Here is a 24,326-nt window from a genome sequence, read left to right as displayed (position 1 = left end):
AGTTATGACATTTCACTATCACTATTACCACCAACGGCATAAAAACATCACATTTTGTAAATACTTTTTTATAACAGTAAATAACACCATTAAAACCAATTATCATTCAAATTGCTCAACGCTGCCTACAAACTGAACACCTAGACGACACAAATCAATTGGAACGAGAATTAAAAGAAGGGGAGCTAACTTAATCATTGGAGAGTGACTGACGTTTACGTATTATTAAAGTTGATAGTCTCATATAAAGTGAATAATAATATAAAGCATCAGTTATAGCTGAAGAGAAATTCTTCAAGACAGGAGTTATCTCCCATGTTTGCACTGGAACCGACGCATGCGTATTAATACCTGATTGATTGTGTTGTTCATTGCAATACCAAACCCACGCGCATCCTTGATGCGAACAGGGCCTCCTTGTTATAAAATATTCAGTCAAGAAACGGAGAAAGTGAGCAGTATATTTCTAAGTGCTGATAGCTTGGATCACAACGCGACACTTTTCTACTCTTTTGGGGTTGGCTGGTGTCTGCGATTTGATTAGATATAATAAGAGTTTTTGAAAGTTTTGTGTACACAGACAATTTTTTATGTGTTTTTAAAAATTAGTGTGTGTGTTCTTTAAAGGTGAGTAAAATTAATTTGCCAATATACATTTTTTCCCCTTGTTTAATCGACTGACATACTTTCCTCATATAAAAAGATACAAGAGTGTTTGATAACTTCTTTTGGATCTGATCATATTCCGAATAAATTATTTTTTCTTTATCAAGTTGGTTATAAAAGACATTTGTGTATAGTAACATATGACTCTTTTCTTCAAAAGTCAGTAACATCATTACGATCTTAATTATATAATAAATAATATATAAATGATGATAATAATAATAAATATAATAAAATAATAATATAATAATAATAATAAATATATAATAATAATAATAAAAATATATGATAATAATGAATATAATAATAAATAATAATAAATAATAATAAAATAATAATAATAACAATAATAATAATAATATTAACATAATAATAATAATAATAATAATAATAATAAAATAATAATAATAAAATAATAATAATAATAATAATAATTAATAATAATAATAATAAATAATAATAATAATAAAAAATATATAATAATAATAATAAATAATAATAATAATAATAATAATAATAATAATATAATAATATAAAAGAAGAAGAAGAAGAAGAAGAAGAAGAAGAAGAAGAAGAAGAAGAAGAAGAAGAATAGTAATAATAATAATAATAATAATAATAATAATAATAATAATAATAATAAATAATAATAATAATAACAATAATAACAATGACAATAATTATATTTATAATAATTATGATAATTATGAAAACGATAATAATAATAATATAATAATAATAATAATAATAATAATAATAATAATAATAATAATAATAATAATAATAATAATAATAATAATAATAATAATAATAATAATAATAATAATAATAATAATAATAATGGTAATACTAATGTTTTTGTTATTGTTTTCTTTTAACATAACTGCCAAAAATAGAATTATCACCAGCATCGTTTTCATTGTAGAATTTATGTTGTAGTTTGTTTTTTTCTAGAACTAAATAGTATGAGAAGTATAATGTTGATAACGACATACTAACAGTAACGATAATGATAAGGTAATAGGAATAATGACTATTCTTATTAATGATTAGAATTTCAATAATAATTAAGTTGATTATAATGATAAAAATGATGGCTGTGACGACATTTATTATGATGATGAGGATGATGATGATGGTGAAGCTGATGATGATGATGATGATGATGATGATGATGATGATGATGATGATGATGATGATGATAATGCTGATGATGATAATGATGATGACTATGCTGCTGCTGCCGCTGATAAGCATGCGATAACGATAAGAATGGTACTGGGAATAATGATGAGAATTTCAATAATAATGAAGTTGATTATAATGATAAAAATGATTGCAATGACGACAATGATTATGATGATGATGATGTTGATGATCATGCATACTGCTATTGCTGCTGCTGCTGGTGCTGCTGTTACTGCTGCTGCTGATGATGGTGATGATGATGATGATGAGGAGGAGGATGATAATGATGATGATAATGATGATGATGATGATGATGATGATGATGATGATGATGATGATGATGATGATGACGATACTACTGCTGCGATGGTATTGACGACAATAATAATGGTATCAATGACAGTTCTATTGTCACTCGCTCACGTTCCCTGCATCATTACCAACTACGTCTTTGTCGTTCTTGTATCAACTTATTACCCCATTGTTCTCTCTCTCTCTCTCTCTCTCTCTCTGTCTCTCTCTCTCTCTCTCTCTCGCTCTCTCTCTTCATCTCTTTCTTCCTCTCTCTCTCTCTCTCTCTCTCTCTCTCTCTCTCTCTGGCTGTCTGTCTCTCCGTCTGTCTGTCTCTCACCATTTACCTTTAACCAATTAACTGCCATTAGTTGCCACTACCACATCATCTCATTCATCTGTGGTGTTTCATTCATCCTGTTTTGTTGATAAAGGGGAAACCCGAAACGTTCATTTGATCTGTTTTTGTAATTAAATTGAAGCTTACATTCAATTTCACATTATTATTTATTTCTTCGAGCTTCGAGCAGCAACATTTACATTTATTGCGTAGAAAGTTTATTTTCAATCATCTCGAAAATGATCTAGTCTACTCTGGTTTGTATATTTATAATATTCCAGGCAGTTGATGTCTATGCCAATTTTCTACCCTGGCTTTATCTTTTACGCCCTTTAATGTGTTTTGAAATAAGGCAAAATATGATAAGATTAGATTCCTTCTATTTATCCATTAATGGAAATTTGCAAAGGTTAATGCAATTACCATCATTAACATAAGATTACCAACCCAATGCGTTTAAATGGCTAATGCCAGAAAGCTTTTTTCTCAATTCTCATCAGACCAATCGCTAAGCCAATGTGATCAATAATACAAAAAAATTGATGGCCCCTCAAAAATATCTTTCAAATTATTACAGTGAGAAGTTTTTCATTTCTTTTAAATTGGTTGAACTGACGCGGTTAAACAAAAATCGGACATTGGTGTCTCTTGGTTAAAAATCATCTTTATAATGTAAACTACTCGCATAAATATAGATAGTATGCATGACGGGCCAACACACATAGCTATATGTAACCTTCAACGTTTATTGTCTGGTTTAAACAGTTTAGTGAGAATTACTCATAAATGTGGATGGCCAAATACAATAATAAAGACACGAGTGACGTCAACTTCATTCTATCTATATCTCGAGGATGTAAATGGGTAAAAGCGTAGCCATCGTTATCATAATACTTATATAGCCTGACACAAGAACCCTCTAGGAATGGCAGTTTGACGTCATTTTTTAGGTTTATGTAGCGTCTAGTGAGTTGTCGTTATTAGAGCTCAAGGAAACGAGTTATTTCATTGGTTGAACTATTGAATACAACTCACGATTTGTTTTCTTTTGTGGCAAAAGACTGGCATTTTGACGTCATTTTTTGGTCAGTGTCAGGCCATAACTTTACGAAGGCCACGGTCAGTGTCAGGCAAAACTTTACGATGGCTACGGTAAAAGTAATGATGATGGGAAGGGATGGGGAAATGTCCGCGTGTCAGGCGGGTGGGGGAGGATGTTTAAAACCAAACAGAACTTGTTTGATGTTTGGGGCCTGAAGGCGATCAGCCACGTCAAAAGACAAGTCGATGGCCACACGAGAGAACCAATCGTGAGTTCTATTCAATGGTTTAGCCAATTGGATCATTTGTTTCCCTAAGCACTACAAACGACAACGATAAATGACGTCAAAAGACAAGTCCAAGTGCCAGGCTATAAGTTAACGAAGGCGCCAGTCTGAGCGTAGCTGTTGTAAACTTATAGCCTGACACTAAAACCCACAAGGAAGTCATTGCGACGTCTTTTGATGTCATTATTTTAGTTTGCGCAGCGCCTAGTGAGTTTTCGTTAGTCGTGCCCAAGGAAACAAGTGATCTCATTGGTTGACTATTGAATACAGCTCACGATTTGCTTTCTCTTGCGGCCAAAGACTTATTTTTGCTTTGTCCTTCAGAGCCATGAGGCTTATGGAACCGGCGTTTATCTCGGTTTCTATAGCGTGAAACAGACAATAGCAATTGCTTGCTATCCTTTGGATAGGACGCTAGTCTATCGGAAAGTACTTTCCGACTGATCTAAGAGACCCAGTTTCCCAATCACTGCTGGGTGGACAGGGGTCAGAGAAAATCTTTACCTCAACCGGAATCGACCTCAGTCCCTTTGGTTTTTGAAGCCAGTGCTCTACCAACTGAGCTATCGGAACACCCGCGTGCCCTTCTAGTGCGAAAATATTTTACCTCATTCTTAAATCCAAAATGTACCTAAGTTTTAATCCAGAAAATTATGTCCACGCAGATCTTTTAATGGATTTACAATAATTTCAAAATTGGTTAGAATTTTTCCAAGTCTAGTAATATATTCATAACATTTTCTTTCGGTCACGTGATTTTAGCTCTGTTTTTATTGATGCCATGCGTTTAGGTAAAATGCTCGCAACATCCGCCAGCCAGATTAAATAAACAACGTAAAAAACTGTGTGTTACCTTTAACATTTATTGTCAGATCGATATAATTTAGTGAGAACTTATCACTAACAGGCTATCTGAAAACAAAGATAAAGAACTGAGTGACGTCAAATTCGTTCCTTCTATAGATAGAACTATATTGACGTCACTCAGTTATTTGTTATTGTTTATTAGCGAGCCATTTTATGAATAGTTCTCATTGAATTGTATTCATCACACTGTAGACGTTTAAGGTTACACAGAATCGTTTTGTGTCTTGTACGTTTTATCCGTCTGGTGGATGTTATGAGTTTTTTTGTTTGTTTTTTTTAAACTCAGCGCCATGCATCAATACATTCTTTATCATTTAAAAGCACGTGAAATAGCCCACTTGTTCTTAATACCGCCCATAATAAGGGATGCATTTTTTGTTATTTCGTTGGTTACAATGATTGGCGGCTATGCATGTGGTCTTGTGGGATGACACTCGCTTTCGGATCGGAAGATCCTGGGTTCGAGCTTCGCTGGAAGCATAGTTGAGTCCTTAGAAAAGGCTTTGTACTCACATTTTCTCACCGTACTCAGGTGTAAAATAAGTACCTGGCCGTTAACAGCGTAGTCTTTGTCGGAAAAATGGTAATATCGCCTAACAGGCGCCATGTCTCGTTCGATATGGTGCGTCTTGCTGTTAGTCAGAGACCCATTGTAAAGCTCTTTGACCACGTTTAGTGGATATTTCTGTATATAAAAGCTCAAAATAAAGGCTAAAAAAAGCCCAATAGTCCATTGTCTTTCTAGCCAAAAACTGCATAATGCTCCTTTCAATACAATACATAGCTATGTTGTAATGGTTTAGAATAATTAACAAGTAGATTTTTGACGATGTCAACTTCATTCCTTCTATATGTGTGAGATTGTTGGAAAGATATCACTACACACCAGTAGATAAAATTCACAAAATAAGAGGAAAATAATACACGACAACGCGTTATGAATGGTATCATTAATTCGTTTATTTATATAGCGCTGGTAAAAATGGTAATAAACATTGCCTTTCCTCGCGATCCCTTGAGAGTCTGTACACAGATAATTTGCTGGAAAAATATTTTGGCGTTTAATACGTTTTTTTATTCTTTCAAAAAAGCAACGAAATGATATTTTTTTGTTTTATGTTTGTTCGTTTGTTTTTTTGTTTTGTTTTTTTTTTTTTGTTTTTTGTTCACTGTGAATATCAAAAGTCCTTATAGTACCCTTGTAGATATAAAATGATCAAGGCTTTGTCTACACCATAAAATGTGTTTCGAAAAGCCCCCATCCTTCAAAAATAATCAAAAATAACACCCAACTGGTAAGAAAAGGTATCGAGTCTCCATTGAAAAGAATAAAGTAATTACACCGATACGAAATATAAACAACAGACACAGACTCTTCATCAGCATAAAATGACAGAAACAAAAATACTAATCACATCAAAGAAAACAAAACAAACAAGGATCGTAGTTTGAAGTTTGCAAAAAAAATGCCTGTTTCTTTTCTTTCCTGTTTTTTGTTGTTTTTTGTTTGTTTTTGTTTGGTTTTCCTATTTACGCCGAAACCTCGTGTTTGAAATTGCTTTCATATTCACTGATCAAATAAAAACAATATAAATAATAATAATAATAAATAATAATAATAATAATAAAATATAATAATAAAATAATAATAATAATAATAATAATAATAATAATAATAATAATAATAATAATAATAATAATAATAATAATAATGATAATAATGATAATGATAATAATAATAATAATAATATAATAATAATAATAATAATAATAATAATGATAATAATAATAATATATATAATAATAATGATAATAATAATAATAATGATGATAATAATAATGATGATGATAATAATAATAATAATAATAATAATAATAATAATAATAATAATAATAATAATAATGATAATAATAATAATAATAATAATAATAATAATAATAATAATAATGATGATGATGATAATAATAATAATAATAATAATAATAATAATAATAATAATAATAATAATAATAAAATGATAATAATAACAATAATGATAATAATAATACGGTAATTGCAGTTTATTGATTAACTGAAGCTCTGAAGCATTGCTCGCGTCGTTTTGGAAATGTTTGTAAACAACACTGTTATATCTAGTACAAATCGACAAGTCGTCATCATTCAAGCGCTTCTAATCCACTTCTTTTTATAATCGTTTCAATGAAGTGGTCTTTGTCTTTATCGTGAGAATTGTATCCTGCAGTGCCAGTAAAAACAGAAAGAAATAATAAAGAAAAATAGATTATCCCGAAAATTAGCCTGTTTCAAATGGAAGCTGTCTGGGAGTTCTAGACGGTGTTTTATTATTTTGGAGAGAAGGTAAATTAACTATTTTTGTATTTTTCTCTATGCCTTGTCTTATCTGGCATTTTACAGATTAGCATTTTACAACATTGTCATCTATTAAATAGATAGAATGAAGTTGACGTCACTCGGGTCTTTGTTATTTGTTATTTTTTTGCCATCCACGTTAATGAGTAATTCTCACTTTAATTGTATTATCCAGACTATAAAAGTTTATGGTTACACAGAGATTTGTGTATTGGTCCGTTATACTTCCGTTATACTTGGCAATGTTGTGAGCTTCTTGCCAAGCGCTTACCATCTATATCTCTAAAAAATTAGTCATTGCATTGGGGTCTGTTTTATGTCATAAATTTGAACATGTTTGATGAGCTTAGTGACGCTAGTGATAGAGTCAAACGCTCACTGATTTCTTTTTCTTTTTGTTTTTCTGCTGTTACCAAATGCATAACAACTTATTTATAACAAACTTTCAAAGTGTTTTTGCCAAGATCGGGGTAATCTAAATCGATCGATATTTGAAGGGCCAATTTTCTGGCCAAATGTTTAAATACACGTGTTTTCAGAGTGCTGCTGTTAATTTGTTAAAAGCCATTTGTTATCAATTTAAAATGGAATGTTGTCAAGACTTGTTACCTCACTCTTTGTCATGAACATAAGGAAAACGTCAATCAAAATCTTTGTGTGGTCAATTGAGATTATAAAACAAGTAACTTTTATAGTAAGTAATAACCACAAATGAATATATCAGCTTAAAAAAGAACAAAATACCCAATACGGAACGTTTCGGGCTCAAAACCCTTCTTCAGCCATCATCAACAACAACAAAAAAGCAAAACAAAACAATGAAGACATAAATACATCACTAAATTTAAGATATTTCTGTCTTTATTGATTTTTTTTCTTGTTGGCTGAAGAAGGGTTTTGAGCCCAAAAATATCCGTGTTGGTATATTATTCTTTTTTTTTTTTAAGCTGATATAAATAGTAAGCTATATGCGGCTATGTGGTATTGTGGTATGACACTCACCTTTGCATCGGGATCGGAAGGTCATTGGTTTGCGTCCCGCTCTGAGCGGCGTATAGTTTTGAATCAATAAATCTTTTTGCTCGCACTTAAGATATCTATGTATCAAAACATTTCAATTTTCGAAATTTGAAAAAGTGTCCATGTTATTTAAACTTCAAGTTATTGACACAAAATCTGCCATCTTTGTTTTTTATAATTTTAAATTAAAAAATCCCTGATTTTTTATTTTTTTTACAAAAGCTGATTTACTTTAATTATGATACTCTGTTATAAATTCTGTCACTATAGATTGAACAAAATGACGTCACTCAGCTTTTTGTTATTGTTTTTAGACAGCAATTTTAATGATTAGTTCTCACTGAATTTTATCAATCAGACTATAAACGTTAAAAGTTTCTCATACATTTGTGTGTTATATCCGGCTGACCGATGTTATGGATATTTTGCCTAAACGTATAGCATCAATACGCTTGTTTTGCTTTTAAAATGTTGGCATCGCGAGAACCCCCCCCCCCCCCAAATCAAAAGAAACAAACAAAAACCCCCACAAAAATACATGTCTTCACATTGATTTGAACATCCCAGGCAGAGCGACATGCTTCTACTACCATCGATTTGCCTTATGTGTGAGTTCCACTATCAGTAGAATAATTATACTAAGTTTGAATTGTTAGTTGCAGGCTGTTAAAAAAAAAAAACAACCCAAACAAAACACATCTATAATTGCCGCATTTCATTGATTAATCCAAAAATTGAGGGGAGTCTCTATATTATATAATATACAATAATCGTTTTCAAATGAGGATGTTAATTGCTAGTTGAATGTGCTGTAGGGGGCTTTAAAATCTTAAAGACCCTTTTAAGCCTTGAGGTTCCCGATAGCTCAGCTGATAGAGCATTTGCTTCACTGAGATCGATCCTGGGTAAATTTGAGATTTTTTCTGACACCCCCTTCCAACCAGCAGTGATTGGTTAGCTGGGTCTGTTTGATCTGGGGGAAAGTACTTTGCGATAGGCTAGCGTCTTATCCAAAGGGTAGTAAGCAATCGTTATTGTCCGTTTCGCGCTATATAAACTCCTGCTCCGAAGGACTACTACTTTTAAGCCTTTACCCGCTCATTGTATCTTGAAGGTTTCAAGTGGAACGAAATAACACAGCGATGCGACATAGGCTTATATGAAGCCCAAGTTGCATCACTGCTAATCTCTCTTTTTATGAAAACTGGTTTGCAACGTAAAGTGCATCTCATATCTGAAACATGGTTTCATATCTAATTTCCTGGAGAAAAAAAAAAACAAAAAACCCAACCCAAATCTGCTCAAACATAACCAGTTAACTGTCGTACTTTGGAAAGACGCAGATTTAAAAATTTGGCCAGAGAACTCGTCCTTCAAATCGAATTAAATGAACCTTATTTTGACAAAACCCCTCTAACCTGGAACATAACTTGGGACGATATTGTAGATTGGCGTATGGAACAGCAGGTTTTGGAGAGAAATGTGACTCTTGCCTAGGATGGTATTGTAGATGATATTTATTAGAACAACATGTTCTGGGTGGATACGTGTCTCTAGATTTGGACGATGTTGTTGATGACATATAGAACAACAGGTTCTGCACGGATACGCGCCTCTTAAGTGGGACGGTGATGTAGGTGACAAATAGAACAACGTGTTCTGGACGGATACGTGTCTTTAGCCTGGGACTGTATTTCAGATGACATATAGAACAATATATAATGGGCGGATACGTGTCTCTAGATTGGGACAGTGTTGTAGATGACATATAATGGAACAACAGGGTTTGGACGGGATACGTGTCTCTTGATTGGGACGATGATGTAGATGACATATAGAACAACAGGGTTTGGACGGGATACGTGTCTCTTGATTGGGACGGTGATGTAGATGACATTTGGAACAACAGGGTTTGGACGGATTCGCGACTGTAGCTTGTGAAGCCATTGTAAATTAACGTATAGAACAATAGATTCTGGAGGGACGGTATTGTAATAATTGTTGTAGGACGGATACGTAACTCTTTATTGGGACGACATTGGAGATGTTGTATAGAACAACGGCCTGCAATAGCCGATATCAAAAGGCAATTACTGTTGTTAATTCGTAAGTACTACTGTCGTGCTCATTAATAATAATAATAATAATAATAATAATAATAATAATAATAATAATAATAATAATAATAATAATAATAATAATAATAATAATAATAGTAATAATAATAATAATAATAATAATAATAATAATAATAATAATAATAATAATAATAATAATAGTGATCGTGGTGGTTGTGGTGGTGGTGGTGATGATGATGATGATGATGATGATGATGATGATGATGATGATGATGATGATGATGATGATGATAACGATGATAACGATGATAATAATAGTGATGATGATGATGCCGATGATGATAATAATCATAGTTATAAATATGAGTAGCTTTACTGAAAAGCTACTTATAGATCCTTATTTATTAATGTCTAGATTTAAGAAAAAGGAAGAACACATTTTTGATAAATCAATTTTTAAATAGAAAAAACAAAACAAAACAAAACAAAAAAAAAAACGAAACAAAAACAAAACAAAACAGAACCAAAAAAAAAAAAGAGAGAATGAAAAAATCAAAACAATGAATTTTCCAACAAGCAGAAGAAAAAAGAATTTAATGAGTTGAGTCATTGAGACAAAATGAAAACAATTCAAAATACAGATTTTCAAAATGATCTAATTACACAAACAGTTGGAGTGGTGGAGTCTCATTGCTGTGATAACATTATATTATAGGCGACTCCATGAGACAGGGAGGGGGGCATGGTGAGATCAACGCGACATAATTTAGTCCTAGGAAAATATGTGTGTTTATGTGTGCTTGTCTGTTTAGATTTTTAAACAAAATAGCAATACACAAAATAACAACGTTTTCAAGACAATTGGTGCTGTGAATTTAGTTAAAATACCCACGACATCCGCCAGCAGGATATAACGTATTAACGCATAGAACAATGTGCGAGGTCCCATGTTTGAAGGTTTTTTCCAAGATGAGGGTCATTTAATTGATCGATAGTTGAAGGACGAGTTTTCTGGCCAAATTTTTAAATACGTGTCTTTCCAGAGTACAGTTTATAGAAATTTAAAATTATTGTTACGTCAGTGGCTGAGCAGTGCGCTGTGAAAGAGTCGAAAGATTTATGGTTAATGTGATAATTGCAACAATTAAACCCCAGCTCTTTTGTCTTTGGGCAAGGCACTTAACTCACTCAGTTGACTCAAGTGTGGATGAATACGCGGCTCTATAAATTGAAGAAGAGTTACGAATATTATTACAATGAAGGACGCCTAATAAATAGGTGACTTGTACTGTGATAATTTTATTTCTTTTACAACTTCGGGAATAAATGAAACATTATGAAGGGAAGTGATTACATACATTTCGCTGAAATACACTATATATGAAAGAAATTTTTATCCTTACTTTTTTAGATTTGTATGTATGTGTGTAGAAAAGCAAAGATATAATGTAAGCTTAGCGATGGAGTTTTAATTTCAAAGCATCATATTTGCACCTTTCCCATATTCGCGTTAGAACCAAAATAATATTTAAAAAAACAATATGAAAAGAACCCCCCCCCCCCTAAAAGACCCCCCAAATAAAAAAAAACCAACAACAAAAAACAAGCAAACAAACAAACAAACAAAATGAAATTTAACCAAAAAAAAAAAAAAAGAGAAAAGAGAAACCAGCAACCCCCCCCCCCCCTCTAAAAGACCCCCCAAATAAAAAAAAACCCAACAACAACAAAAAAACAAGCAAACAAACAAACAAACAAAATGAAATTTAACCAAAAAAAAAAAAATAAGAGAAAAGAGAAACCAGCAACCCCCCTTCCCCCCAACAAAACCCCCTGTTTTACCTTTATGCAGTACTATTGATTCCCACGATTATTACTAAAATTATTAAAAATATAATAATACTTAAGAACCGCCTTTGATAGTGACAAGGGTATTCTTAAGAATTCAATGAGATAGGGCGTATGAGAGACACGTGCTGTCTTCCTGTTTTAATTATTAGTTTTTTGTTTTGTTTATTTTTTGGTCAATTATTTTTATTTATTTAATTAATTAATTAATTAATTTTTTTGGTTTGATTGTAGAAAGCGTGCTACTTCCTGTGAATCGATAAATAAATAAAATCGATTATTTGTTTTGCTATGGGAATTTAAAACCATATTTTCGCTTTTCAAATTAGCTCATGCTGGCCAAAAGAATCAAAGCAAAATATTACAATTTTAAAATAATAAATCAAAAGACAAATCATATTTTGAACTAAAATTTTGAAATCTTTCTTCTTAGATCGAAGCAAACCACGTCCAACTTGAATGTATGTCACGTGCTTTGCCAATTAAATTTTGTGGCGGTCAGTGCGCACACATAAAGCCACACGTCAACACACACACACACACATACACACAGACACACACACACATATATATATATATATATATATATATATATATATATATATATATATATATATATATATATATATATACATATATATACATGGGCCATCCTATTTGATGGCAACAAGTTCTATGGATGGACTGGGTCAGCTCATTCCATCCTGGGATTCCTGTAATTTCTGGCCAAAGAGCGTGGAAATCCATTGGGAATACAATATCCCATTAGTTTAGTTATCCTCATTTAAAACTTAATCCAATTTAAGGCCTTTTCCATTTGGCTTAAAATAAAATTCGTGCTTTTGACGAGTGTGTTCGTGTATGTGGATGCTATTTTTTCCTTTTTGCTGTTTTTGTTGTTGTTATTATCATTAAAGGTCCTGCTCTCTCTCTCTCTCTCCTCTCCCCCCCCCCCTCTCTCTCTCCCCCCTCTCTCTCTCTCCTCTCTCTCTCTCTCTCTCTCTCTCTCTCTCTCTCCTGTCTCCTTTCCCTCCTCTCCTTCCCTCTTTCTCCTCATTCCTGAATAATATGTAATAACCCATTTGTGTCTTTTACAAAAACTTGAGGGGGTCATATGGATGAAGTTACCCATAATATGAAGCAAACGTTTTCTAGTCATAATGTTAAAATGTGTTTTGTTAGTGTATGGCGGGAGATCTCTCGCTTAGCCAGGGAGCCCATGTTCTCATTTTGTTAGGAGATGGCGTTTTTTTTATGTCGCCAATGATATCATGGATGTTTATTAATCCGAAATCTATAGATAGTATGCGCTTGGCTACGAAGCTCACAACATTGCCATCCGGAAGTATAACGGATCAACACACAAAACTATGTGTAACCTTGAACGTTTATAGCCTAGTTTATACAGTTTAGTGAGAATTACTCATAAACGCGGATGGCAAAAAAAAAAACAATAACAATTACCCGAGTGACGTCAACTTCGATCTATCTATATACGGCTATGTGGTCTCGTTGTTGGACACTCGTTTTAGGATCGGAAGGTCCTGAGTTCGAGTCCCGCTCTGAGCGGCGCATAGTTGAGTCCTCAGAAAAGGATCTTAACTAATATTCTCTCACCGAAAGCAGGTGTAAAATGAGTAGCTCGCCGTTAACTGCTTTGTCTCTGTCGGAAAATTGTGATATCGCCCACAGGCGTCCTGTCCCGTCTTACATGTTAAGTTTTTCTGTTGGTTAGGGACACATTGTAAAGCACTTTGAGCACGTTTAGTGGATATTGCTCTATATAAAAGTTCCATTTTATTCACATGTCGTTAGGAAATGATGTACAATGTTTTTTTTAAAAATCCAAATGATATCGTAGGTGTTTCTCAATCAGATCAAGTGTTTCTATCGGGATTCAATCCATGGCTTTAAATACTTTGGCACTTGGCTCATGTAAGGCAATTCTGCGATGGTAGAAACGTTTTTCACGAAGGCAAAAAAAAATAACCCCCCCAAAAAAACAAAAAAAAATTACAAAAAAAAAAAACAAACAAACAAACAAAAGAATAAAATAACTTCATTAATGAATATTGAGAGAAACGTTTTTTTAAAATCTGTGGATATAGGAATTGACCATTACAAATTACTGAAAATTAAATGTTTTGATGCTGTTCCGCAAAATTGCTCGTCTTGTGAGATTAAATAGGTAAATATTATCACAAATTTTAAAAAGATAAAACAATATACCAAAATCAAAATACAACAACCCCCCCCCCTCCCAGGAACGAAAGCAAAACAGAAAAGGAAAAAAGAAAAGCTGAAGTATAACACGTGACCTTCTTGGTTAATCTTTGCAAAAGCCTGAGAGTAGTTTGCACTCCATTCTAATCAGTATTTCATTACCCTGAACAGGTTACAATAACATTGAACTTTCACTGCACATGCTCATGGCGATGCCGATGATGATGACAAGACTAAACATTGAACACCGTACGCAAACTGTTAGCTGAACGCATGACGGGTGTTTTGGAATCTTGAAATTTCTAATCAATGCTTCTTTGTCTTCTGTTGTCAGGCTGGATTACTATTCATTCAGATTGTTGATCTAAAAGATAACCTTTGGGATTATACTAAAACTGAGACCGCCAGAGATCAAAACACAATGACGTGTACACCAATGTGAACTCATGCACCGTGATCAATTCATTACAAAATATTTTCTATTTTTTGAATTGACACAGAAATGGAGGATCGAATCTGTTAACACGAACGATTACATGACAAAAGGCCCGATTACTTTAAAGATCTGTAGTGTTCAATATTTTTTGCGTTCTTTTTTTTTTTTTTGGCTGGTCAGAGAGATATAGATAGAACGAAGATGACGTCACCCTGGTCTTTGTTATTCTTTTTTTTTTGCCATCCAGGTTTATGTTTAATTCTCACTAAACTGCATTAACCAGACTATAAACGTTCAAGTTTACACATAGTTTTGTGTGTTGGTCCGTTATATTTCCGGATGGCAATGTTTTGATTTCTTAGCCAAGCGCACACTATATATAAACACATCATGGTATTTGTTATTTAACTGTGCTATCGTTGCTATCTTTCTGTAAATGTGTTTCATCATTTCCTGACGAAGCGTCATTTGCTTTCTATTGAGTGAATGCGTTTGCCCCTTGACCAGTGACTTAGTGGTAATTAACCAGTAGATTTTGGACCAACCAAAACACGGGAATTCTGACACACCCTCAAACCCGCTCGGAAAAAACAAAGATGTTTCAACAAACAATACTTCACGAAGTCCCAGGTTTGAGGTTTTTTCCAAGATGAGGGTCATTTAAATCGATCGATATTTGAAGGACGAGTTTTCTGGCCAACTTTTTTAATATGCGTTTTTTCCAGATTACGACAATATTATAGTCCATTCGCTTAAAGACACACGAAAATCCCACCTTCGTATCTGACTCAAATCTTGTTGTAAAAATAAATACAAGAAGAAATATAAAAATAACAATTCCTATTCGAAAAACAAATCATATATCACAATTACACTCAAAGTATATTTTTTCTTTGATCGTACATAACAATCGTAGCCCGGGGGTGGGGGGGGGGGGGGGGGGGGGGAGGGTTCGTTTAGGGAATAAGACTGGGAGAGGAATTAAGGTTGGTGTGGGGCGAGTAATTGAGTTAGTAGAATTGAAGGCACTTGATCAGAAATAAACCAGGATGGAACGGGTGCGTCCCCGTCGGTGGTCATCGGAGACAGAAACGTTTTGTTTTGGTTCCATTAAATCGTATTTATGTACAGATGTTTTGTGTACCAGTCCAGTGTGAAAGGGAGTATCTTTTTTTACAAAATTATTTTTGGGCATTATTTTACTACTAGCTATGTCCGATATTCACAACTGTGTCAATACACAACTGGGAATGGTTCTGGCTGCCATTTATAGAAATAAGAATAAAATAGTTCAGATATTTAATTAATGTAAGGTGGAAATGTGGATTTCTAAAATATAGCGCAAAATTCAGCCTTACTGTGAAAGTGTTTTAACTCACTCAATCCTAGAGATTTTTGCTACTTTTCAAAATTGTATAACATGTATTAAAATGAGCATGTATAGTTTTATTCAACTACCGTTAACATGTAAAAATTAAGAACAACAAGATATGAAGTGAATAGAAAAGTGCCAGAAGACAATAGAGAATAAAAATTTTTTTCGCGGCGGTGGTGGGGTTTGAACCTGCGACCTTATTGGTACGACAACTCCGCCTGGCAGGTGAGAGCGTGGCTCTACCGTGTGAGCTATCCACGAACACAAAATATTCGTTTCAAACTCAAAGTCATTACTAGATCCCTCTCTCACCCACTTCTTGAGACCGCCGATTCATTCGTACACCACCATCGCGAATAATTTTGACCAGCAGTTAAGCTTAGTAGCCATTATTCTCAACACAAACATATAACATAGAAACGATTGAGACATTGAGTATGCTCCGGTGTATGGGGTGAATTTTTTAATTCAGAAAAGTGAGTGGAGCAGGCACTTATGTTGGTAACAACAAGATATGAAGTGAATAGAAAAGTGCCAGAAGACAATAGAGAATAAAAATTTTTATTCTCTATTGTCTTCTGGCACTTTTCTATTCACTTCATATCTTGTTGTTACCAACATAAGTGCCTGCTCCACTCACTTTTCTGAATTAAAAAATTCACCCCATACACCGGAGCATACTCAATGTCTCAATCGTTTCTATGTTATATGTTTGTGTTGAGAATATTGGCTACTAAGCTTAACTGCTGGTCAAAATTATTCGCGATGGTGGTGTACGAATGAATCGGCGGTCTCAAGAAGTGGGTGAGAGAGGGATCTAGTAATGACTTTGAGTTTGAAACGAATATTTTGTGTTCGTGGATAGCTCACACGGTAGAGCCACGCTCTCACCTGCCAGGCGGAGTTGTCGTACCAATAAGGTCGCAGGTTCAAACCCCACCACCGCCGCGAAAAAAATTTTTATTCTCTATTGTCTTCTGGCACTTTTCTATTCACTTCATATCTTGTTGTTACCAACATAAGTGCCTGCTCCACTCACTTTTCTGAATTAAAAAATTAAGAACATTAGCTTTGATACTACTCCTATAATTTCTCTCAGAAAAATGTAATAAATAGGCATGGGGTAAAAATAGTCCAGGGCATACTACGGATATGGTCGTTGTTAGGGTTGAGTGAGTTAATCATTCACTCATACTAGCGAGTTCCCAAATACCGCTGCAAGAAACGAAGTGAGTAGGAAAGTGCCAGAAGACAACAGAGAATAAAAACTTCGCGGCAGCGATGGGGACTCAAACCCGCGACCTTAGTGGTACTCGGCCTGGCCGGGGAGATCGTGACTCTACCGTATGAGCTATCCACGACCCCATTAAAAGTCGTTTCAAACCCTACGTCTATCTTGAGCCACTCTCCCCGACTTCTTGAGGTCACGGGTTCCACACTTTTATTCTCTGTTGTCATCTGGCACTTTCCTACTCACTTCATTTCTTGTTATTATCAACATAAGTGCCTGCTCCACTCACTTTTCTGAATCAAATGCCGCTGCGCAACTTTGAGAGCGCGCATCGGAAACGAGTACGAACTTTCAAACGCAGGATTTCAAGAATCTTTTTATTACTTCACCCCTTCAAGAACCTCCAAAGGGGGGGGGGGGGGGGGGGGTCAAGGCATTGCACTGTGACCCAGAAGGTTCCGGTTCGAGCCCCGCTTCAGACCTTTCGTTTTTTTCCTTGGGCAAGAATATTAACCCCCAATTTGCTCACTTGGTCAACACGGGTTATTCCAGTTAACATCAGACTTCTTGTTTGATGATTATCTATATTCCTTCATGGAATGCCTAGGCGACGATATCTTATGATGTCGTGCGTGGCGGAAGGGCATTTTTTCTCTCCAAGAACCTCACATACTACTTCTTATCAAAATGAATTTTCTTTCCAATGATAAGCTCTTGAATTTAAAGATTTGACATGAAGAATTATCGTTATGATAATTAATTCTAAAACGTTATTATCATTATTATTATTATTATTATTATTATTATTATTATTATTATTATTATTATTATTATTATTATTATTATTATTATTATTTAGTAGTAGTAGTAGTAGTAGTAGTAGTAGTAGTAGTAGTATAGTAGTAGTAGTAGTAGTAGTATAGTAGTAGTATAGTAGTATAGTAGCAGCAGTAGTAGTAGTAGTAGTATTATTATTATTATTATTATTATTATTATTATTATTATTATTATTACTACTACTACTACTATTATTATTATTATTATTATTATTATTATTATTATTATTATTATTATTATTATTATTATTATTATTATATGATTACTAGATATTCCGGCAGCCTTAGACATCACCGACCATTGTATAATACCTACTTTAAAACGTTTTGGGGTTTTACCAACGATAGTAGATACATCTTGATGCAAAGGGAAGTTACTCTCGACGATTAACCACCAAACAAGTCGAGCTGCTCATCTTCCCTTCTATCATTTTTTAATAAGGACAAGTCGTATGAACAATATAATATGTGTATCAAAGGGCTTGATGATATTATGTGTGAATAAAACTCATAACTCACACAACACATAAGAACAATAAGCCACAATGCAGATTAAGGCGCTAACTACCGATTTTTTTCGACAGAGACAACGCTATTATCGGCCAGACTCTCAAGTTTCATTGAATTACTGTAAGAAAATGTGAGTCTTTTCCAATGTCTCACATTTGTACGCTTACAAAGGGACTCGAACTAAGAACCAACGGATTACAAAATGAGAATTACTATATCACAAAGCCGAATACAAACCCAATGTTTTCCTTTTAAGTCCCGGTTTCAATGATTTTTGACATGTTGAAGGTTAGAGGTCAAATTGATCAATCGATGTATGAAATAAAAATTTTCTAGTGTTTGGTCAGTGTACGGTATTGTTATAGCTGACATAATGAGTTGTTTTTCTTTATGGATTCAAAAAGAAAGATATGGTGTCGACATTGATTATGGCCGACGTGTACATATATGCAGGTCTGACATTAGAACCCACTTATGGGCTTAATTCAACATTGCTGTAATGGACGATATTTTGCGTCATTTTTGTTTTGTTTTGTTGTTGATATTTCCAGTACAACAATGAGCCCATAAAGAATTGGGTTATCAGACCTGTAAATAAGTGCACGTCGATTGTGGCCCATTTAGACGTTCAGTTAATTCATCTACGACCGGACGGATGTCCATAAACTGTAGTTTTCAGTCAGACATCAGTTAAATTTTCACGAGTTGTTGTCACTTTGCCTTCAGTTTTTTTTAGCCAGCCATTTTTATGAGTAGTTCTCACTAAATTGTATCAATTAGACTATAAACTTTAAATGATACACACAGTTTTGTGTATTGGTACGTTATATCCGGCTGGCGAAATATTGTGGGCTTTTTGGCTAAGCACAAAGCATCAATTTACAATTTCTTGTTTCAAAAAATACCTTCTTTTCCTCAAATATGCTTCATGAAGATAAAACGAATTTGAAGAATAGTTTAGCTTTGATAAATAAAAACAGAAGACAGATGGTCATTAAAATCAGCTGTTTCTCCTTTATTAAAACAAATAATGTATGAAAAAAGGAACAAACTTTTAAAAATTGATATTTCAACGCAGATCAGTTTATTTAAATTCCGTATTTACTCCTCCTCTGACATAAAGTACTTCTGCAATGAGACTCTACTGACAGATTGTTTGAAACAACTTTTTTTTCTTTCGAAAACTCGAATCCAAGACCTTTCGATCGAAAGACGCGTTATTTTCCTCTACACATGATGTCCTTCTTTTCATGACTGGTTTTCATCTCATGGGTTTGTAAATGATTTTAATATTAACAGAGTTCTAATAGAAAGAAGAAATTCCTTTGATACTGTCTGGCAAATGTCATTGAGTTTGAGGAAAGAGCCAAACATTCCGAAAAATAAAATTGAATGGCTTACAAAATGATATCAGACAAGCGTCATTATTTTGTGAATAAAATATGCTGAAAACACATTCAAGAAAGACGGACCTTAATTATACTTTTAGATCAGCTCAATCGGATACGACACTTGCTAAACTAACATTATAATTTAACACAGACTGTATCTTTTTTTCAATTTTCTTTGTAAACTCAAAACAAAGTGAAAGGTTAATTCTAACGAAAGGTGCTCTCTCTCTCTCTCTCTCTCTCTCTCTCTCTCTCTCTCATTCTCTCTCTTTCTCTCTCTCTCTCTCTCTCTCTTTCTCTCTCTCTCTCTCTCTCTATATATATATATCTTTCTCTCTCTCTCTCTATCAATCTCTCACACAATCTATCTATCTATCTATCTATCTATCTATCTATCTATCTATCTATCTATCTATCTATCTATCTATCTATCTACCTATCTATCTATCTCCCTCTCTCTCTCTCTCTCTCTCTCTCTCTATATATATATATAATATATATATATATATATATATATATATAAATATATATAAATAATATATAAATAAATAAACGTGTAAATATGTGACTCAACCACAACAATGCACTTAATAAAAGCAGAATATAGATGTTATCTACGAGGAATTTATTGATTCAAACACAATGTGCCGACAACTTACGTCTTATCTCATAAATAACTGAATTATCTACACCTCCATTAGGGCAGTCTAGGCAATACTCTGTCCAAATTTTATGATTGGCCTCAACCCAGGGGAGGTAATAATAACATGGACGTTGGTGCATAGCACACACTTGCCTATAACATTAACCTCGTCACTGAGGTCTCACGGGATTAGAATTGAATATCAACAACATTAAGTCTATATTTATTCTGGAAATCCGAAAAATAATGAAATGTTAATTTTACAAGAAAGAGATGATAGGACTGATTATATATAGAGAAAAAAATCCTCTCCCGATAGATAATCTCCCTTACCCACTCTCCTCTTCTAACGGAAAAGCTAATTTGGGCAGTGGCATGAAAAAAGTTAATTTGTTATGCTCTGTGTGGGGCATCAGAACATTAGAGGATTGAGTGATGAGGATGATGCTATGAATTTTGGTCACGGTTGATTTCACATCGCTTGTTGCACTCATGCATACCCAGCCAGATTCCGATTTGGGTGAGGATGCGAGAAATAACATTGCACTATCCAGGCACTTCAAGGGCGATGCGTGCTGAGGGAGTTATTATATCAAAATCAGTATCATCACAGCTTTCAACCTAAGTTGTAACCAACGATTTCCACGTACCGTCTGTGAGTTAACCCTCTCCTTACCAATTATAGGAAAATCTTCACATTTGTTACAATTCCACCAACATTTATCTCATTCAGTTTTCTTTTGTAACACAACATTCGAAGATTTTAAAAAGCATAGTTATAAGAACTTAATTCTGCGATGTACACGTATTTGTTTCTTTTGAGTAGAGGCTTAAAAATTAATGATTATGTTAGATGGGTCTGATGTTTGGTGGAGAATCGTGAAAAATGTCGGTAAGGAGAGAGTTAAGGGATAAATATACAATTAAGTAGCATTAAAAACAATTAAAATTCCATTGTTTTAGGAATACAGTTCAAACAATTTTGACATAGAACCTTATACTTTTGTTCATTGTTTTTTCATAAATCTAAGACTCAGAAAATATGCAATTTAGTAGAAGTATATTATTAGAAATGTTCTATTGTACTAATACGACAGTAATTTCAGATCTCGTGAATAAAAATAGTACATTAGATTCACCATCTCTTTTCATTGACGTATCCTACCCGACACGGGCAGATTTACAGGTCAAATACCCGAAAGCACGACTTATGGGTTTGGTTTAACATTGTTTTAACGGCAACAGTTTGCGTCAAGTTGAGAGTATTTTCATTCAACAATGAGCCCAGTACAATTTGGGTTGCCATACCTGCAAATAATTAAAAATAGACCCTTCGTTATCTTACCCATTTATTGCAGTTAATTTTGATTTGTGACGAAACAAACAAACAAACAAAAACAACAAATAAAGGGTCGACAAGATTTTGTTAATGACAATCATTATGATTTAATGAATTGACATCAAACAAGCCATGCAGATCAATGACCAGGACTGGTGTTCATAATAGTCGCCATCAGAGGTCAACAAACCTTCGTCACTCGCCTCTCCATCATTGGTGATTATGATATTAAGATTATAAGCTTAAAATAATAATATATTGATACTATTATTGCTATTAACCCGTTAGCCAGCTATTTGTCGTACTCTTGAAAAACATGTACATATTTTTTTCTAAATTGCAAGAAAAATAGTCCTTCAAATATCGGTCGATTTAAATGACTCTCGTCTTTATCTGTTAATAACCATGCTTATATCTGGCTGGTGTGTAAGTGTAAGGAATGGCTTGAGTATAGAGAAGAATAGGAGAGGGAGTGTGTGTGTGTGTGTGTGTGTGAGAGAGAGAGAGAGAGAGAAAGAAAGAGAGAGAGAGAGAGAGAGAGAGAGAGAGAGGGAAAGAGAGAGAAAGAAAGAAAGAGAGAGAGAGAGAAAGTATATATATATATATATATATATATATATATATATATATATATTGCATGATCACGTGGCTTGTTTGCAAAGACACATAGTATTTGCTGGTTTTCTTTTCGGAAGACAGTGTCAATCCAACCATAAGTCAGACTGTGAGTTTTATATTGATAATGTATGGGATTTAATTCGTTCTTTTTTTTTTTCAACTTAAACAAGCATTTTATATTATTACTATCTAGATACACGGACAAAATTTAGTTGAAATCAAAGTAGGCATACGATATTAAATTCATTTGAGAAAAAACAGCTCCATTATGTTGGACGTCTTCTTCACATCACCTTGTTAACAATACATTAATTCAGAAAAGCGAGTGGAGCAGGTACTTATGTTGATAATAACAAGAAATGAAGTGAGTAGGAGTGTGCCCGAAGACAATAGAGAATAAAAACTTCGTGGCGGCGATGGGGGCTCGAACCTGCGACCTTACTGGTACGACAACACCTCCTGGCCGGGGAGATCGTGATTCTACCGTATGAGCTATCCAATAATCCTCTTAATATAGATATTACAATCAAGGGAACGATTGTTTGGATAGATTGGACGATTGTCGAAAGGGCGAATACTATATAAACGAACGAAAATTAATTGGTGGAGGAATGAGCAAATTATAATTTTTACGACCATCGCAATGATGAAAAAAGAACAGAAATCATAACCCCCCCCCCTCTCCCTTCCCAACATTTATCTGAATATCTAGATTACAAATTCTCACGGGATTCTTAATGGACCAGGTCTCATAGCTGATTGTGTGTGATTTAAGCTTATTATAACCATTTATAACAATTTTCCAAACATCGCTTTCATAACTTTATGAGAGAAATTATAACATCGACGACTTGGCTTAAAACGGGAATTCCCAGGAAACACTTCCCACGGCTTCACGCATGAATACTTTTGTCATTTGATTGATTGATGAATATTTTTTTTTGATCTCTCTTTCTTCGAACTTAGAACAAAATATTACTCGCTAATGCAAGATGCGCCATGCTGTCTGTTTCGTTATTGATTCATTCTGCCGTGCACTCACAAAAAAGCTTTTCATATTTTTGCATGAAAACTTTTACTTTATACATCGATTGACTAAAATTGATCCCTAACCCACAAGAAACCTTAAATCAGAGGCTTTTTTGAAGTCTGTGATTTAATATTTTTTTCTCAAGCTAGAGGGTTGATATTTGTCGATCGATGTAGGAATTAAAAGTTTTCTAACCAAAGTTTAAAGAGGCATTTTGTCAGTCTGCTGCAGTGGAATTATTTTTGAATTAATTCCATAGGTACATTATTACGAAGTAAGAGGAAAAGGTCAAAAATGAATCAAGATGGTGCTAAAGGGTATTGCAACAACAAAAAAATTTAAAAAAAGAAAGAAAAATAGACAGAAAACAAAAAGAAAATAAAAGAAAAGAAAAAAAGAAATCAAGGTTCGTCTTTTGTAGCGAAATCATGGAAAATGAAACAAACTATTTTAATATTTATTGCATCAAATTCAAGATTATGATATTAATCTAATGTAAATGTTGCTGCTCAAAGCTCGAAGAAAAAAAATAACAATGTAATCTTTTAATTTGTTAACAACGCCACTACCACATTATCTCATTCATCTGTAGTGTTTCATTCATCCTGTTTTGTTGGAAAAGGGGAAACCCGAAATGTCCATTTTTATCTGTTTTCGTAATTAAATTGAATCTTACATTCAATTTCACATTGTTATT

The 24,326-nt window shown here is 33.7% G+C and overlaps 1 protein-coding gene across 1 annotated transcript in view; it reads left to right on the top strand.

The window, feature by feature from the left end:
- Positions 1-453: 453 nt before the first annotated feature.
- LOC144972078 (uncharacterized) overlaps positions 454-24,326 on the top strand; it is a 131,441-nt gene continuing 107,568 nt past the window's right edge. The window contains exon 1 of the mRNA XM_078913167.1: positions 454-627. The gene's annotated coding sequence lies outside the window, so the exon portion shown is untranslated. The remainder of the gene's footprint in view (positions 628-24,326) is intronic.

Source organism: Berghia stephanieae, chromosome 4, assembly GCF_034508935.2.
Source record: "Berghia stephanieae isolate SIO BIC M18660-M18661 chromosome 4, UCSD_Bste_1.3, whole genome shotgun sequence".
Taxonomy (NCBI): domain Eukaryota; kingdom Metazoa; phylum Mollusca; class Gastropoda; order Nudibranchia; family Aeolidiidae; genus Berghia; species Berghia stephanieae.
The sequence above is the reverse complement of the archived record's forward strand: the minus strand, read 5'-3'. Positions and strand labels throughout refer to the sequence as shown.